Here is a 19,543-nt window from a genome sequence, read left to right on the forward strand (position 1 = left end):
AGCAGGGAGATGTTGTTATCTGCCTCACCGTGCGCCATTTTTCATGGCGCTATTTTTTAAATGTATCCAGTTTGGAAACTCTGGCAATGGCAAGATGCTGAGGTTCTTTCTGGAGCCCTTCTTTAAAGTCTACTATTTTTGGTTGTATTTTTTTTTTAAATAGAACTCAGACTGAGTGTTTTTTTCTGACTGTAGCGCAAATGCCACGTTTCCATCGGCATTAACAGTTCACATTTTGATTTTACTTGTTCCCTGGAGCTGTGCATTAATTATAACGCTTCTACATCACCTCTGCATTTTGTTAGAGAATCTGCATTGAATAAATATTTCCCTGCTTCCTGCTAAGCAAGATCTACGAAATGTACATGCAACCTTATTGATGGACCTGAGACTCCCTTGGGTATGATTACTTTTCTGTTCATTTGACCTTTTTAAATCTCCAGGCATATTCATATTTTTGGAAGTGGTGCGCTGCGCTCCCATGCACTCCTGCTAAATGTCACCGTTCAGCACCAAATTAAACATCCCATTGTGCTCCTGGACTTATTATGCATAAAAAGCTCTCTGCTGAAGTGTATAATGGCATTCTTTATAAAAGTGAATGCTTTCTTGACGTTGCTTCCGATAAGTACCACTGCAGAGGCAGATTAAAGTATAAAGACCTATAAACACAAAATGATCAATAGCATACCTCCCAACTGTTAGAGATAAGAAAGAGGGACACTTAAGCCACGCCCATGCCACACCTGTAACCACACCCTCGGCACACACTCCTAGTCAAACATACCATAAGGATTTCATGAGACAAGTCCTTTCTATCCTAGTTCATTTTCCTTCGTATTAACATTCGAAAATAAGAAATACATTAAAACCTTGGATTGATAGTAACTTGGTTTATCCCATTCAGGTTCCGTCGTTTTCACGTGAGAAATGTTCACCTCCCATTCATTAGCCTATAACTTTATCACTACTTATCACAATGCACTGATTTATATCTTGTTTTTTCCGCCACCAATTAGGCTTTCTTTGGGGGGTACATTTTGCTAAGAGCCACTTTACTGTAAATGCATTTTAACAGGAAGAATAAGAAAAAAATGGAAAAATGCATTATCTCTCAGTTTTTAGCCATTATAGTTTTAAAATAATACATGCCTCCATAATTAAAACTCACGTATTGTATTTGCCCATATGTCCCGGTTATTACACCGTTAAAATTATGTCCCTATCACAATGTATGGCGACAATATTTTATTTGGAAATAAAGGTGCATTTTTTCCATTTTGCATCTATAACTATTTACAAGTTTAAAATAAAAAAAATATAGAAATATTTCATCTTTACATTGATATTTAAAAAGTTTAGACCCTTAGGTAAATATTTACATGTTTTTTTTTTTGTTTTTTTTTTATTGTAATGGGTTTTTTTTATAGTAAACATTTTATTTGGGTAGAAACTACGTCCAGGAACCAAAATAGGTTAAGAGCGCTTTGCAATACAAGCAAAGATTTAGGTGAAATTTTGACTTGATATACAAACAACCTCTTGATATACAAGCAAAAAAGTGTACATGTGTCACATCATCACAACTGAGCTGATAGTTCTTCTCCCTTTGGTGCTGCAGGATTGTACTCAATTGTACTTAAAGCGGTATTGTCACCATAAAAATCAAATGTCAACAGAAACTGGTCTGAATGTATTAAGTGATAAAGATGCTAATCCTGCATTCAAAACGTGCAAAACTTTTTCTGCTGTTATGGTTTGGAGCACTGGCCCTAGTGTCAAACAGTTGAATGCTGGGAGTTCTTTTTATCTATAATATATTCCTCCTCTTCCATTTATTTCCCTGCCTAGCTGATCACTTGTGTTTACAACCAAGGCTGAGGTGACTCAGTGATTGGATGTGTAAATAAAAAAAAAGACTCTGGGAGGAGGGTAGCTAATGAATACACAATAAGCAAGAGAAGGGAGGGGGGGAAACAAGAGTCAGGGAGGATATGATGTCAGCATTAGCTTGGCAAGATGGCCACTGCCTAGAATAAGATTTTCTACTTTTCCTTTGTAAAACTCACAGGAATAATTACGTGGATATTACAATACATCTGTTATGTAAGTAGAAGTAGTATTTATCTACTTATATATGTTTTTTTTATTTCTAGGTTAGGATGGGTGTCACTTGTTTGTGAGTGTAGAGACTGTGCAAAGTCACATTTCCATGAAATGCCCAAAAGTAACTGTCACTGGATAAGTTCCTTGGTAAAGCCACATACAAGAACAAGGTTGGTGTGAGCCAACAGATGGCAATGATTCTGTTAGTTATAGTAAAAGCCTTGTTTACATTTTTATTTTATACTATGTTACAGTAACTGTTTTTGGATTGTGGAACAAATCAACTGGGTTTCCATGAATCCTTATGGGGGAATTCGCTTTGATATAAAAGTGCTTTGGATTACAAGCATGTTTCCAGAACACAATTTTCTCACAAACCAAGGTTCCAGTGTATACCAATTTAAAGGATGATAATTGAGTTTTTTAAGTCAATGTAAAAATACATATATTTACATACAATTATACATCAGTCCTGGAAGAGGGACACATGAGGAAGAAAGGTAGACAGGGTTCCCAAAGATGGACAGTTGGGAGCTATGCAATGGTGGTCATTTAAGGGTGCTTTTTCCAAATGTGTACAGATGTACAATCCATCCTATTTTTCATTTTTTTAAGGTTAGTTCTGTTGCATTTTGGCTTCAGGTCACTGCACATTATTGCATTTGGTAATTTTACCGAACATCTTGCCAAATGTCAATTCACTGTGAAGAAACGCGGAAGAGCCGCCGCATGGACGCAGGATGAGGCGGCTGTTTCCGCGGCTGGCATAGCGGAACGCGGAAAAACCGCCGCGTCTGACGCGCCGGTTTGCGCGCACGGGCCTGCTACTGACGATCTAACCAGGCGCGGGGAGGCCACCGCATGTGCAGATAGCGGTGCGTCTCACCCCGCGTGCAGGCCAGCAGAGACATTGCAAAACGTGACTGGTGTGGCTGGGACTGATAGTCCACACAGGTTCAGAATGACGCGCGCGCGCACTGAAAGGCAGAGTTTATATGACAGCCAGAAGAAGGTCAGCTGACCAAGCTGGTCAGCTGACATCCCCACCGCTTTTCATTGGTCCAGCACTTAGGGTGGTGCTGGAGAGCGCTATAGTATATATACTGGGAGCTGGTCATTCTCTGGTTGTCTGTCGTTGCGATCACTACATAATAGCACTCAGGCCTTGTCTGTTTCTGTGTTCTAGCATAGTTTCCAAAGGTGTTGACATCAAGGAGTTCACACCTTAGCATTAAGAATATTCTATTGTATTATTTGTTATGACCTTCTGCCTGCCTGACTATTCCTCTGAACGCTGATCTTGTACCTTGCTATTTCTGATATCCTGTTGCCAATCTCTGCTCGTTCCTGAACCCTGTACCTGCCTCCTGATTCTGTACCTCGTTATTCTGATTCTCCGTTGCCTGACCCTGCCTGTTATTGGATTCCGTATCTGCCTTCTGATTCTGTACTTTATCTGTCTGTGTGTTGACGACCTGGCTTAGCCGACCTCGAGAACTAGCCTTACTGTTAGAGGCAGTTCCCAGATCTGTTAGTGACACCCGCTCATTGGTGTCACTCATGCTCTGTCCTTCCCACATTCTGCTTAGCTCCTCCCCCGGGAGAGTCTAGGCTTACGGAAGGAGCATACTTCGGTGCAGTACCCCTTACTGCCTCTGTACCTACTCCTTAGGTACAGTCCACTTGTGTTACTGTTACACCCAAACACTCACTTCTCGCTCAGGTGTCCAGAGGTTAGTAGATATATCTGATTATCGGTGATACTGCAGATCATCAATAATCGGGTATATATCTGCATTCTCGGTGATACTGCAGATCACCGGTAATCAGACTCTCTCTGTGTTACACCGATCGTTACATTCACTAAGGCTGTTAACGCATGAAAAACTTAAATTACTGACTAGTTAAATGACTGACTTGTGTGGTAAATACCTCAATAAATATCAATGCACCAAAGTTAGAGCATTTGGTAAAACAAGCAAGACGGTATTTTAAGACTAGCCTGGAGCTGTCGGTAACTCCCAATCAGACATTCGGTAAAATGAACAGGCAAAGGAGACAGTCAACTAGTCCTATTACTAAAACCATTGGTGCTGAAATACTGCTGGGCAGAGCATCAGAAGGTTAAGAAAAAAATGCAGATGCAGGAGCAGGGCACATACACAAGCCATATGTTATTTGCATGAAATCTGTATGCAAGCAAGAACAATTGGCATCTCATTGACTATCTTTAATCGTCACCCTTGGACCTTTTGCAAGAGTACGCTCAACCAGATGCAACCGGGTGCCTGAAGCAAACTGGTGGCTGAAGAAAACACCCCCCATCAAATATACCTCATATCATATATACGCCCCATCTGATAGGTTACTGCTACTAATCGAGTGCAGTGATTGGCCCAATGATGTGCTGTGGTCCTGCCAACCAGACCATTGGCACCAGTTAGCAGAAGGAGTAGTGGCCAGCGGTAATTTGCCGGTCTGGTGCCAACATCCCCGCCTAATTGGTTGTGTGCCAAAGCTTCCCCTCTGACTAGACATGGTGATCTCTTGCCGGTGAAGGGGTTTTACCGTAGCATGCCTTGATAAGAGGTATATATTGACATCTTATCTGCCTATAATGTCATAGGGAAGGGCGGCCGTCTAATGAGGATGGGGATTCGGGGGTGCTTGGACGTGGAGGGTAGTGCGTGTGCCAGGAAGGCGGACGGGAGAGCAGAGAGAAGGCAGGTGTCAGGTGGCTTGGGCTGTTTCTCCAAACGCCGCCCCGTAGATTTTGCTGTCTGAATCACATGATTCATGTGGCTTCATAGTATGCCGCCCATAATTCAGTGGTGCATTCACCAGAGTTCTCAAACCTAAGTAAAAAAACACAATGCAACAATGGTTAACACTAAGTAAATAGTTCATTATAGACAACTGTGGTGTTCTACCCTGTATTCTAGCTTTGCAGCATTACTGTTAGTGTTAAAAAAATGTATAAAAGTGCACAAATCAACAAAAAGAAATAAAATAAGAAAGAAATAAAACAAAGAGCTGCCTGTAAAGTTAATAACAACCCTGGTGGAACATTTCATCTCATTACTTTTTTAATTGAAAATACTTTTTCCCCCCTTTTCACACTGCAGTTCTACTTTAGGATTTCCTGCAGAAAGTCTTGGTTTAAAGAGGAACTCCAGTGAAAATAATGTAGTAAAAAAAGTGCTTCATTTTTTACCATAATTATGTATAAATGATTTAGTCAGTGTTTGCTCATTGTAAAATCTTTCCTCTCCCAGATTCACATTCTGACATTTATTACATGGTGACATTGTTACTGTGGGCAGGTTATTTAGCTGTTTCTAGCTGCTCTGTCTGTTACAGACAGCTAATAACAGCTATTTCCTGTCTCTGAACATTGTTACATTGTGGCAGTTTGCCAGCAGTACCGCGGTATTCAGAGCCTCTTGTGGGAGGGGTTTCAGCACAAAATCAGTCACACAGCGCCCCCTGATGGTCTGTTTGTGAAAATCATTGTCTTTCTCATGTAAAATGGGGTATCAGCTACTGATTGGGAAAAAGTTCAATTCTTGGTTGGAGTTTCTCTTTAAACACAGAGAGAAAAAACACAGGAGGACTCGTTCAGAGAGTAATGTGGAAGATACACTTCATTTCTTGGCCATTTCACAGTAATGTTTCCTAAACAGCCATTCAGAGGTAGGGAGTTTAAACAGAATTACATTAAAATTAAATGGAATGAACGCTAAACACCTGTTCTGCAGCACAAGCTCTGTGTAGCAACGCTCATCTCCTCTCAGAGAAAGCCAGGTACCAATGTGACTATTCCGGTGAGAGTCTGTCTGGTGGAATATCGTCCAGCACTTGCTTTACCTCCTGGCATCTGCTGTAGTACAAGCTGGGGGCGGGAGTGCTCTTTAAAGGGGACCTGAAGCAAGAGGGTTATAGAGGCTGCCATTAGTGATGATCATAATCTGCTAATTACGATTACACAAAATTCTGTGTAAGTTGTCACTATTACGTCTACACGTAATTCCTATATGGTCATTCAAATGATTTTGTGCAATCCTTTCGTAATTTCGTGTAATTTTTGCGTAATTTTGTGCCGACGCTGGTGCTGCCGACACAGAGCTGACTCTGCCCACTGGGCTCTGGGCTCAAAGCAGAGACTAGCCCTTCTCAGTTGCTCCCTGTCCCTAAAGTACCTAATGCGAGTGATGACTGGATTAGGGGAGGAGTTTGTATAACTCAAGACTGTATTGACGTGCCTGGCTTTGGAAACACTTGGGAACATCAGCGCTTCTGAAGCCTTCTGCCGAGTCTTTTCATGAGGGGACAGGAAAACTCTATAGGATCCAGAGCATTCCCTTATCTAACTTTCTTTTTTCACCGTCACTTAAGATTTGCTTTAAAGCAGATCCGAGATGAAAAACTAACTATAACAAGTAACTTGTCTATATATCTTATCTAAAGTTTAGATAGTTTACACAGCAAATCTAGCTGCAAACAGCTTTAATAGAATATGATTATTTATTCCTGTGATACAATGGCAGTAGCCATGTTGTTTGCAAACATTACACAGAGGCAGGCTTATCTGCATCTTGAGCAAAAAAACCTAATTCCCCCCTCCTCCTCCCCTCTGCCTCTGAAATCTCTGGCTAGTAATACCTCCCCCTCCTCCTGCCCAGACTGAGCTCCCATGAGTCCTTGCTACTGTCTGAAAGTGCCTTGGCTCTCTGAAAACCTGTGGGCGTGACTTGTTTAGTTTTTAGGGAATTAGAGTATTAAAACAAAAACAAAAAAAGTATTTGGCTTGAGGAATGCCCTATAAACAATAGGAAAGGAACACAATTATGCAACGAGTAAAAGTTCATTTCGGATCCACTTTAAGTTGTCCACAGGGATCAGGACATAATTCCTTGGGTGGCAGTTCGTGGTTTTGTGGTCGAGAATTGTACAGTTGAGTCTCTGACCTAGCAATCTGTTTTGTATGCAGTGCAGTGAGAAAGAGGGAGGGTCGGGATGATGTGCAATTGGGGGTTAGGGGGTTTGGGGGTCGCTGGTCTTGGTGTCGGGTAAGGAGCTGAATAGGCTTTGCCTGTGCTTGTCTATAATCTGGCTCCTAGGATTATGGATAGCAATGCTAAGGAGAACTCATGGAGAAGCATGTGATCAGTTTGATAAGATTTGTAATTTTCTGATTTTCTGTCATGTCTTCCTGGTTTAACGCATGATCATGACCAGCAAATCAGATCCTCTGATCAAACTGATCCCATGCTCATCCATAGGTTCTCCCAAGCATTGCCATCCCTACTCAGGAATTCTTGCCGACACTAGATTCTTCACAGAGATGGCTCCAGATGGCTGCCTGGGCTGAGGAGTATTGTCTTGCGTCTGTATGGAAATTTAGACCAGGACTATGGTAGGGAACTAGGGATGTGAGCTCATCTGAGGACAGTCTGTGAGCTCATCTGTGGACAGTCTGTGAGCTCATCTGAGGACAGTCTGTGAGCTCATCTGGGGACAGTCTGTGAGCTCATCTGAGGACAGTCTGTGAGCTCATCTGAGGACAGTCTGTGAGCTCATCTGGGGACAGTCTGTGAGCTCATCTGGGGACAGTCTGTGAGCTCATCTGGGGACAGTCTGTGAGCTCATCTGTGGACAGTCTGTGAGCTCATCTGAGGACAGTCTGTGAGCTCATCTGAGGACAGTCTGTGAGATCATCTGAGGACAGTCTGTGAGCTCATCTGAGGACAGTCTGTGAGCTCATCTGGGGACAGTCTGTGAGCTCATCTGTGGACAGTCTGTGAGCTCATCTGTGGACAGTCTGTGAGCTCATCTGAGGACAGTCTGTGAGCTCATCTGGGGACAGTCTGTGAGCTCATCTGAGGACAGTCTGTGAGCTCATCTGAGGACAGTCTGTGAGCTCATCTGGGGACAGTCTGTGAGCTCATCTGTGGACAGTCTGTGAGCTCATCTGTGGACAGTCTGTGAGCTCATCTGTGGACAGTCTGTGAGCTCATCTGAGGACAGTCTGTGAGCTCATCTGAGGACAGTCTGTGAGCTCATCTGTGGACAGTCTGTGAGCTCATCTGGGGACAGTCTGTGAGCTCATCTGTGGACAGTCTGTGAGCTCATCTGAGGACAGTCTGTGAGCTCATCTGAGGACAGTCTGTGAGCTCATCTGGGGACAGTCTGTGAGCTCATCTGGGGACAGTCTGTGAGCTCATCTGGGGACAGTCTGTGAGCTCATCTGAGGACAGTCTGTGAGCTCATCTGTGGACAGTCTGTGAGCTCATCTGAGGACAGTCTGTGAGCTCATCTGAGGACAGTCTGTGAGCTCATCTGAGGACAGTCTGTGAGCTCATCTGGGGACAGTCTGTGAGCTCATCTGAGGACAGTCTGTGAGCTCATCTGGGGACAGTCTGTGAGCTCATCTGAGGACAGTCTGTGACATGACTATGTACTCTATAATGTGCTGGAGAAGATGTCAGTGCTATATACAGTAAATACATGTCTGCACTATGCATGTTACAGGGCCAGAGTTAGGACACCTATGTTTACCTGGGTACTTCTGCGCAGTATAGGTGATTAAGCATAAGAATGCATTCTTCTGTGAACTAAAACCCTGACTTTTAATTTAGCTGTAGGGATAACAGTTGTGCCTGGATGAGTGAATCTGTGAATGCAATTGTGTGAACATTTGCATGTGAGTGTGCGAAGGGTTAATAGATTTTTGCTGTTTTCTAGCCACACCCCCTTCAGCACCTCCCTTTCCCTAATAATTTATTTAATGTCCTAACTAGAGGCGATGTGCCTGGATATATCTGTTTATTCTTATCATTGACCCCTGTGGCTAGGGTCCAATTCGGTGCACTCCCCCTTCCCCTGTATGTTTGTCAGCATGCAGACAGCTTATGCTGGTGTATGCGCATTGTGCACATGGACACATAACATTAGCTCCCTTGTGCGATTGGTAAGATGCACTGTCTTTCCCAGGAGAGGAAGTTAGGATGTGTGCTCCTAATCCATTGATAGGTTTGATGCAATGAATGTGTTTGCATGTCTGCACTATGCATGTTACAGGGCCAGAGTTAGGACACCTATGTTTACCTGGGTACTTCTGCGCAGTATAGGTGATTAAGCATAAGAATGCATTCTTCTGTGAACTAAAACCCTGGCTTTTAATTTAGCTGTAGGGATAACAGTTGTGCCTGGATGAGTGAATCTGTGAATGCAATTGTGTGAACATTTGCATGTGAGTGTGCGAAGGGTTAATAGATTTTTGCTGTTTTCTAGCCACACCCCCTTCAGCACCTCCCTTTCCCTAATAATTTATTTAATGTCCTAACTAGAGGCGATGTGCCTGGATATATCTGTTTATTCTTATCATTGACCCCTGTGGCTAGGGTCCAATTCGGTGCACTCCCCCTTCCCCTGTATGTTTGTCAGCATGCAGACAACTTATGCTGGTGTATGCGCATTGTGCACATGGACACATAACATTAGCTCCCTTGTGCGATTGGTAAGATGCACTGTCTTTCCCAGGAGAGGAAGTTAGGATGTGTGCTCCTAATCCATTGATAGGTTTGATGCAATGAATGTGTTTGCATGTCTGCACTATGCATGTTACAGGGCCAGAGTTAGGACACCTATGTTTACCTGGGTACTTCTGCGCAGTATAGGTGATTAAGCATAAGAATGCATTCCTCTGTGAACTAAAACCCTGGCTTTTAATTTAGCTGTAGGGATAACAGTTGTGCCTGGATGAGTGAATCTGTGAATGCAATTGTGTGAACATTTGCATGTGAGTGTGCGAAGGGTTAATAGATTTTTGCTGTTTTCTAGCCACACCCCCTTCAGCACCTCCCTTTCCCTAATAATTTATTTAATGTCCTAACTAGAGGCGATGTGCCTGGATATATCTGTTTATTCTCATCTGGGGACAGTCTGTGAGCTCATCTGGGGACAGTCTGTGAGATCATCTGAGGACAGTCTGTGAGCTCATCTGAGGACAGTCTGTGAGCTCATCTGAGGACAGTCTGTGAGCTCATCTGAGGACAGTCTGTGAGCTCATCTGAGGACAGTCTGTGAGCTCATCTGGGGACAGTCTGTGAGCTCATCTGGGGACAGTCTGTGAGCTCATCTGAGGACAGTCTGTGAGCTCATCTGAGGACAGTCTGTGAGCTCATCTGGGGACAGTCTGTGAGCTCATCTGAGGACAGTCTGTGAGCTCATCTGAGGACAGTCTGTGACATGACTATGTACTCTATAATGTGCTGGAGAAGATGTCAGTGCTATATACAGTAAATACCTAGTAATAATATGGTAGTACATTAGACTGTAACTATGGTAGGGATTAGATTGTGAGCTCCTTTGAGGGACATACAGTGACAGGACTATGTACTCTAAGAGGCTCTGTGGAAGATGTCATCACATATAAATGCTTAAAATTAATGCGATTCATGTTGAAAATGGATTTGAGGAGTAAGTACCTGTTGGTATCATTGGCCTCAATTCATAAAGCATTACCGCATGTGTTATCGCACAAGCGGTAAATTACCGCATGGTATGTTGTTGATAGTGGATTCATAAAATTTAATGCATGTTTACGGCATGTTTACCACATGTTTTACATGCGGTAATAGTGCGGTAATGTAAACGTTGTTTGTGTCGGTAAACGAATGAAGTGTATTCATGAAAAAAAAGGGGGAGTAAGGAAGCGATAAATAACATGTTGTTATCGCCAACAAAGACCTGGCCAGTTTGTTCTACACAGTAGCATTTCATGAATGTTATGGAATTTTTAAGGATACAGAGGAGGAACCATAGAAGGGTGGTTGTAATATCACCCAGGGTGTTTAGAAATCATACAGTGTTAGATAATTTATAAAAATATATATATATTGTATTAAAAATAACTCACATGTGTCTAAAACTGCCCACTTCTACCCAGCATGCACCTTGTCATTAGGAAGTCAGCGGCAAACTACCGCACTCAGCAAATTATACCGACAGCTTTCTGTACCACACCGCACACTTACCGACTGGTATCGCACTCTGAATTTTTTTATGAATTCACTGCAAAAACCCTAATTTACCGCTAGCAGTAATTTCCCGCCCGTCTCTGAACTACTGCACTAATTTTTATGAATTGAGGCCATTGTGTCTTTAAATCCTTTGGTTATTGATGTAGAAGCAGAGCAGGATCATCCACTGGGTAACCTAGGCAAGTACTTGGGGCCTAGTGGGTGTCAAGGGGGCCATCTGACACCTTCTTTGACCTCTATCCACTTCAGCTAACCAAACACACCACAGGGGGAGGGGCAAATCTACAACCTTGTCTAGAGCTCCATTACATCCTAATCCATCTGAAGCATCAATCTATTCACGTAAGCAGCTCACTTTGAAAGCATATGCATTCTGCTCTCCTAGTTTTAGCAAATTTTGATCAACGTACAATGCAACATCCCAATGATTTCTGAGCCAGCGCGGCTCATGCATGACTTCTAAATGTCAGAGAATCCCATCTGGATTTGTTGTAAGGATTCCTGCTCTGTGTCTTCTCTTCCTACAGAAAACAAGCTGAATACAGGATATATTGTCAAATCCTATCTGTGCGCAGACAGCGCAGGCCTTGCTTATCACGGTAACTGACAAGCCAGTAGGGACTTTGGAGGACCTCGAGGTTCTTTGTTGCACTGTTACCACCTCCGGCACAGATAAACGGCCCCCATCACTCACTCGCTAAGGCTTAACAGACAAGCTGCGATTTTTCTTCCAATAAGACGTAGCTGACAGCAGAGTGGAACACAGGCGCTGCTTAATACCGGCACGTTCGGCCACGCTTGCCAGCTCATTACCACGTTTAAATCGACTAACCAGGTGTTAGCTCTTCGGGGATACCGGGATGGGGAGGACGTGTTACACAGATGATTGTACAGCTATCGAGGCTGGCATGCCAGTCTATCACCTGTACAGAAAATAATGCCTGACAATTGCTACACATTTGTTTGTGTGTCGATCACAGCATGCCCCTGAGGATTGTGGGAGATTCCGTTTGCTAATAGGATGCCAGAGATCTTTGCTTGTTTCTCCTCTTCAGGTGAGCGTTACTGTCAGTTCTAGGGAAGCAGTGTGACAGATGCCAACATTGCCAAGTGACGCTTCCTCATCAGGGGTGTATCTGGGTAATAAAGTGCCTATGGCAAACACTGAAATTGTCACCCCCTCGGTCAGAGCCCCCTTCTCCTCTAACTACAGCATCCTCTCTCGCGTACAGGTGTTTTGGCTGCCTGTGTTTTTGACTCTGGATATTACTGAAGTAAATTTTTGGGAATTATCTCTAATTTTTCCCTCTCATTCCTCTTTTCTAACACTAAGCCAAGTGTGCCCTACATATATAAGTTAAGTACCCATGTTCCCCAGATAACAGAATTAATCTGATCTGAGTCTGTGTGACAGGGACAGGCATGGTGCCGCAGCACAGGAGCAGGCATGGCGTCCATGTTGCTGTGTCGCCCATGGCACAAGCCATGACTGCACCCCTCTAGACACGCCTCTGTTCCTCATACAGAATAAGGTACATTTATTTTTTGAAAAAACACATTGCTCCTCAGCTCTTTCAGGCCCTTTTTACATTGGCCTTGGAAGTGTGTGTTGCGTCAGCCTGTTTTTACACAGGGTAACGCTGCTGGAAGTACCGACCGGATTATTACCTAATCTGCAGTATTGTAAAACAACCACAAGATGTTACTGTGTGTAAAATGTGATGATGATCATTATGGATTTGTTATTTCTTGTATTCGGTGTGTATTCCTTTCTGTTCTAAGTAAGCTACATTACCTGATGGTTGTGTATGAATTATCTCTGCATGTTTTTCTTCAGTAAAGAGTTCTAACTTGCTATACTGGGTGCTCATCTGTGTGAACAGAACACTCTGCTCCATCAAATGCAATGACAATGCAAGGCAATGGGGCCCAGCACACTTACTACGTCACATTGCAAAGTCAACAGTGCATTACCGTCGGACTTCCGAGGTGACACAACAGCGGGGGAAGTAATGTAAGTCAATGGACGACACAGGAATGTTAAATATGTTGGCGGCGGACGGCGGTGGTGCGGCACACATGTGTGGAACAGCGTGAAAACGACAGGAAAACCAGGGAATCCCAGTGACGTACTTCCTGTCCAGCAGGGAGTACGTCATGCTGCGAGGGGTGTGTGGGGGCACTTTACATATGATTCTGATCCTGACGTTTTGTGCAATGCGGTGCAATGCGATGGGGAGGAGCAAACACAATGGTCTGGTATAAAACCAGCCTCAAAAGGAAATTAATGAGGAGCACTACAAGGCAAAGCAGGCAAAAAGGGCAAGAGGCACACCACGCCTGCATCACGTTTGGCATGCGATTATGTTGTCTGACGCAATGCAATGTGTCAGAGTGAAAGTAGTCCTACTCAGGCTTGCTCAAATCCGAATTCGGGAGACATCCAGATAGTTCTATCCGGATATCTCCCAGTAAAGCTGTGTGGGGAGTGGCGGGGGGGGGGGGGGGGGGGGGGGGGGGGGGGTGACCCCCCCCCCCCCCCCCGCCCCTCCCCACAAAGCTTTACTGGGAGATATCCGGATAGAACTATCCGGATGTCTCCCGAATTCGGATTTGAGCAAGCCTGGTCCTAATCTTGTTTTCTGAAAGACCAATCACCAATGTTCCATAATTTTGCAAATCTCGATGCACTTTATAAGTTATAAGCAGTTTAAGTCCATCTTTCTTGAGGCTAGGATCACATATGACATAGCGCGAAAATCCAGCGTTTTCGCAGGTGCGTTTGCATTAGTGTAATGCATTTTTACTGTGTTTTTGGTGCGTTTGCATTTTCAACCATTTTGCGTGTGTTCAATTGCGTTTGCAGTTCGCTAATACATGCGTTTTTACATTTACATCAGAGATCTTTAATTTTTAATTAAAACGCATTAAAAACGCATTGAAAACTTAATGCATATGCGTTACCGTAGACTTTCATTATGTGCGTTTTGGCAGCCAGCCTGCGTATTATGCAACTCTACAAGCGTCTGCAGAACACTTACTGTAAATCGCAAGTGCAACGCTGGTCCTTTTGCGTCCCATAGACTAACATTAACGTAAAACGCAGCGTTTCCCGCTCCCCAAGCGTTTCTGCCATGTGTGCACCCGGTCTTAATGGAAATTCTACTTTTATCATAAAACTCCTACTAAAAAAGAGTCGGTATTGCACCCCCTTCGTTATAGGTAGCGAGATGACCCCCTCTCCCTTCCCTCCAGTATAGGTAGTCAGATGACTCCCTTAATCCCTCCTTTTCCCACCCCCTTCAGTATAGGTAGACAGCTCACCTTCAACACCGCAGCAGCCATCAGTGTCACTCACTTCTCTGCTCATCTCTGGTGCAGAAGCTTCCATCTTTCTTTCCATCTCTAATGCTGCCCAGTGCAACGTGCACAGAGAGCAAGGTGGCCGCTGCACAGGCCGCTGGCAGCAGAGTGATGCGGTCAGGCACTCACCTGCTCTCCCTGCACGGGCGTAGGCCCGAGGTCGCAGCGGTCGCACCCGCGACTGGGCCCGACTCCTGCAGCCTGAGGGGAGGGGGCCCGGGGCCCCGTCTGTGCATGTGTTTATACTGGCGGCGGCACTTAATTAACCCTGGCTGGCTGGCTCCGGCGGGCTCCATTTGCGGCTCAAGGACACACAGTGCGTGCAGACACATCCACGCACTGTCTGCCTGCCTGGTCTCCCCACCCTCGCTCTCAGTCCTCCTCAGACAGCAGCGGCCACTTCAGTGTGTGTGACTGCTATACGTCACAGTCAACACAAGTCCACGCTGTCTGGGCTGGCTCGCTCTGATCTCTGAGGAGATTACTCGTCATCTCCTCTCTGCAGCTACTGTCACTCACTCCATCCTGATCTTCCGGGACCGCCCCCTCCACGCTCCAGTTGGCCCTTCACTGATCTCTGGCTGGCCTGGCTCCTCCCATATCCCTCGAGTGAGCTGCAGGTTCAGCCAGAGTCAGTGTGGGAAAGTCGTGTTTGTCGCCTGCAATTCTGATGGACTGCTGCCATAGGACAGTCAGTGGGGAGGTCGAGGAGTCCGGAGCTTTGTAAGTCCAGGCTGCATTGCCTCTCCTACTGTGTCCCCTGTCTCTCTCCCTAGTCCCTATGGCTGTCTCCCCCCCCCCCCCTTGTCCCTGTCTCTCTCCTTATGGCTGTCTCCCCCCCCCCTGTGTCCCTGTCTCTCCCTATGGCTGTCTCCCCCCCCCCCCCCTTGTCCCTGTCTCCTCTCCTTATGGCTGTCTCCCCCCCCCCGTTCCCTGTCTCTCCCTATGGCTGTCTCCCCCCCCCCCCCCTGTGTCCCTGTCTCTCTCCCTATGGCTGTCTCCTCCCCCCCCCCCCCCCCCGTGTGTCCAGTCTCCTCCCTATGGCTGTCTCCCCCCCTGTGTCCCTGTCTCTCCCTATGGCTTCCCCCCCCCCCCCCCCGTGTCCTGTCTCTCTACCTATGGCTGTGTCCCTGTCTCTCCCTATGGCTGTCTCCCCCCACTGTGTCCCCTGTCTTTCCCTATGGCTGTCTTCCCCCCCACCCCCCCCCCCTGTGTTCCTGTCTCTCCTATGGCTGTCTTCCCCCCTGTGTCCCTGTCTCTCCCTATGGCTGGCTCCCCCCCTGTGTCCCTGTCTCTCCCTATGGCTGTCTTCCCCCCGTGTCCCTGTCTATCCCTATGGCTGTCTCCCCCCCTGTGTCCCTTTCTCTCTCCCTGTGGCTGTCACCCTACCTGTGTCTCTCCTGTGGCTGTCTCTCTCCTTGTGTCCTCGTCTCTCTCCCTGTGTCCCAGGTCTCTCTGTCTCTCCCAGTGTCCCTGTCTCTCTCCTTAGCGGTCTCTCTCCCAGTGTCCCTATGTCTCTCCTGTGGCTGTCTCTCTCCTTGTGTCCCTGTGTCTCTCCTGTGTCCTGGTCTCTCTCACGGTTTCCCTGTGTCTCTCCCTGTGGATGTCTCTCTTCCTGAGTCCCTGTCTCTCTCTCTGTGGCTGTCTCTCTCCCTGTGTCCCTGTCTCCCTCTGTCCCTGTCTCTCCCTGTCCTCGTCTCTCTCCCTGTGTCCCTGTCTCTTTCCTGTGTCTCTCCTGTGTCCCTGTCTCTCCTCTGTGTCCCTGTCTCTCTCCCTGGCTATCTATACTGAGGGCACCTATCTCTGGCTATCTATACTGTGGCACCTATCCCTGGCTATCTATACTGTGGCCACCTATCCCTGGCTATCTATACTGTGGCACCTATCCCTGGCTATCTATACTGGAGGCACCTATTCTTGGCTACCTATACTGAGGCACCTACTCTTGGCTACCTATACTGAGGCACCTATTCCTGACTACCTATACTGGGGCACCTATTCCTGGCAGCACCTATTATTATTATTATTTAGTATTTATAGAACACCAACATCTTTCTCAGCGCTGTACAGAGTATAGTTGTCTTGTCACTAACTGACCCTCAGAGGAACTCACAATCTAATCCCTACCTGGCTACCTATACTGGGAGCACCTATTCCAGGGTTACCTATACTGGAACACCGACACCTGGCTACCTATACCTAGGTACCTATACCTGGCTATTTAATGTAGGGGGGGGGGGGGGCAGGTCCAAATTCCGCATCGGGGCCCTGAGGTTTGGAGCTACGCCACTGTCTCCCTGCATTGCAACATTTGCAAGCTTTCACCAGTTTAGCCTGCTGCTTTAGTGCCCTTGCTCCTGTGATGCCCTAGGCCATGGCCTAGGTGGCCTTGCCCTAAATCTGGCCCTGACTATGGGGTAGAAGCCTCCCACTTGTGGTGGGGCCTTGACTTCTTCCACCTCTACCTACACCAGGACCATTCCCCGACAGTGTCAGAGCACACAGATCAGTGTGGCGGCACTGTCGCTGTCCTGTTTGACCTCTGCCTCCTCTTTAAGTTTCTATGCATGTCATGTGACTTGTTCAAACAACTTGCATCAGAACGAGAAGAAAGCAGAGACCAGAGAGGATGGTGACATCTAGTGGCTGCAGTGGGTGCACTAGGTGCAATATACCTGATGGTGGAAGAGGTAAGCTCCCCTCACTCCCACCATGCTCATCTGTGGATCTGACAGCTGGGGAGCACGCGAGTGGTTCCTAGTGTAAGTGGAGGTCCCTCCTCCCCATTAAAGCAACAGGTGGGGATCTAAATGTAGTAATGTGGGGTCCCCTAAATGTTTGGCGGGGGGACCCCTTGATACATAGTCATGTCCCTAGAAGTGCACTTTACAATTATTTTTGTTATAACAAATTCTCTTTCCATTTAAATCTGCAGCAAGCTACCAAAATCGAAACATAACAGTAAGTCAAATGTGTACCTTTTTGCAACCCTGGCAACAGTATTCTAAGAGCAGAGATTATTCAGGAACCCCTGACCTGGCTGTACAAGTAATAAGCTGCAATGCACCACAGGCAGAGAAAGCTACTCAGCCTCCACAATGTGCAGCAGGCGCACGGGTGAAGCAGCCAGCAGTGCTGACAGAGATGCCACCATCCCAATATTTAAATAGGAGGAAGAGTCCACACCTTTCTATTAAGCTTTTTATGTATTAATCCAAAGAAGGAACCAAAACGTTTCGGACCATAAATGGTGAGGTGTTCAGAGCAGCATGGCACATTCACGGGGGCTTTTGTGTGACTCACTACCCTAGGCCCATCCACAGGACTTCCTCCTTATTACCAGTGTGGAGTCTGTGATGTGAAGTGGACTGGAGGGTTTGCAGCAAGTAATTTATACTCACTGGTCGCCGACAGATGCAGGGACCCAGGTGTTAAGGCGCCAACTAGGAGGAAGTTCCTCAAAGCTTGGCATCTCCATGGCAACCGCAAGCCGTGCATGTCACATAGTGTTGTTGCCAACATGACATCGTGACAGTGGGGAGATGCGGCTGCCAAGGAGACAGAAAAGAGGAGGAGAACGTGTGTCCACCAAGGACCGGCCCGACTGACTCCAGATCATTGAATACAGCCAGGGCCTCTGTGTCTGAATGTATGTGTAAAGTAGAGGGGTTCCGGGGGGATGGTTTGGCTACGAATTTTGGAGGGAGGAGGTACAGAAGGTCCTTTTTTTTAATTTGAGCACCCCCCATTTAAGGACCCTCTGTATGGCCCTGCAGAGCAGAAACCATTGTCACTCATTTTCAGCACATACTCAAACTTTCTTTTAGACTTCTGTTGAATGTACCAACAAAATATGAACCCTTGCAGGGCTGACTAATCAATGCCTTACCAAGTGCAGACTATTTGAAATTGAACATTATAAAAAGTACTGGAGGAATGGGAGGGGGGGGGTAAATTGCAAATCTTCCACCCGAGAGACAAAGAAGTTGATTATTTAATTTTGGATTCCGTTGCCCCACTAGCAGGGCCGGGATTTCTGGGAAGGCCAGAAAGGGCCATGGCCTAGGGTGATAAAATCAGATAAGATAGGACTTGGAAAGAGAAGAAGTCATATGTCAAAGTAAATCATTTTGTCTGGTCCCGCAGCGCAGCTATCCAGTGCCCTGCTCTGCACTACTAGCTGAATTCCACAGTTCCCCAATCCCTGCTTCTCTCTCTCACTTCCTGATGTGTTATGAAAATGACAATCAGTATCTCATCTGCTGTCACCTGATGATTCATGCCTCTGTATGATGGACATACAGTACAAGTGGATGTGAGAAATACCAGGGATTTACATTACAAAGCAGATAGAACTAAGTTCCACTGAGTCTTAATGCAGGCATTTACAACATCAGTGAGCTCTGCTAGTTTCTTCACCTCTTTTACAACTGGGACATTGACCCCAGCAGTTGTAAATTACTTTTAAACCTAATTTATGACTGTTTCTATTTTGTTTTCCTAGCTAGCAGTGATATTTTCCCTGCTTCAGTTAACTCTTATCTGACTCATTTTCTGTCCTGCTCCTACCATCTATGAGAACTGCCAGAATAAAAACGTAGTTTGCTTCCCTTTCATTGCTAAACTGTCATCTGAGCTGTTACTACCTCTATGTTAGTGTGCACAGTTTGGCATCCTTTTGCTTTCCTGTAGCAGTAGAGCATTGTACCATCTTAGCCATCAGCGAAAGCAGAAAGTTTTGAATCAGGATGATACCATTACTTGTCTTAAAAGAGAGTAACCAAGCAGTTCGGGGTGACCACCAAACCACTAGGAATGTACAGGATCCTTCTCAACAAATTAGCATATTGTGATAAAGTTCATTATTTTCTGTAATGTACTGATAAACATTAGACTTTCATATATTTTAGATTCAAATACACACAACGGAAGTAGTTCAAAACCTTTTATTGTTTTAATATTGATGATTCTGGCATACAGCTCATGAAAACCCAAATTTCCTATCTCAAAAAATTAGCATATTTTCATCC

The 19,543-nt window shown here is 45.6% G+C and overlaps 1 long non-coding RNA gene across 2 annotated transcripts in view; it reads right to left on the reverse strand.

Moving 5' to 3' along the window:
• Positions 1-4,327: 4,327 nt before the first annotated feature.
• Positions 4,328-19,543, reverse strand: part of LOC137522883 (uncharacterized) — a 41,913-nt gene continuing 26,697 nt past the window's right edge. For both annotated transcript variants that reach the window (XR_011022475.1, XR_011022476.1), the window contains exons 2-3: positions 5,854-6,028; positions 4,328-4,961 (exon numbers count right to left, since the gene is read on the reverse strand). This is a non-coding gene — a long non-coding RNA (uncharacterized lncRNA). The remainder of the gene's footprint in view (positions 4,962-5,853; positions 6,029-19,543) is intronic.

The sequence above is a fragment of the Hyperolius riggenbachi genome, chromosome 6, assembly GCF_040937935.1.
Source record: "Hyperolius riggenbachi isolate aHypRig1 chromosome 6, aHypRig1.pri, whole genome shotgun sequence".
Classification (NCBI taxonomy): Eukaryota; Metazoa; Chordata; class Amphibia; order Anura; family Hyperoliidae; genus Hyperolius; species Hyperolius riggenbachi.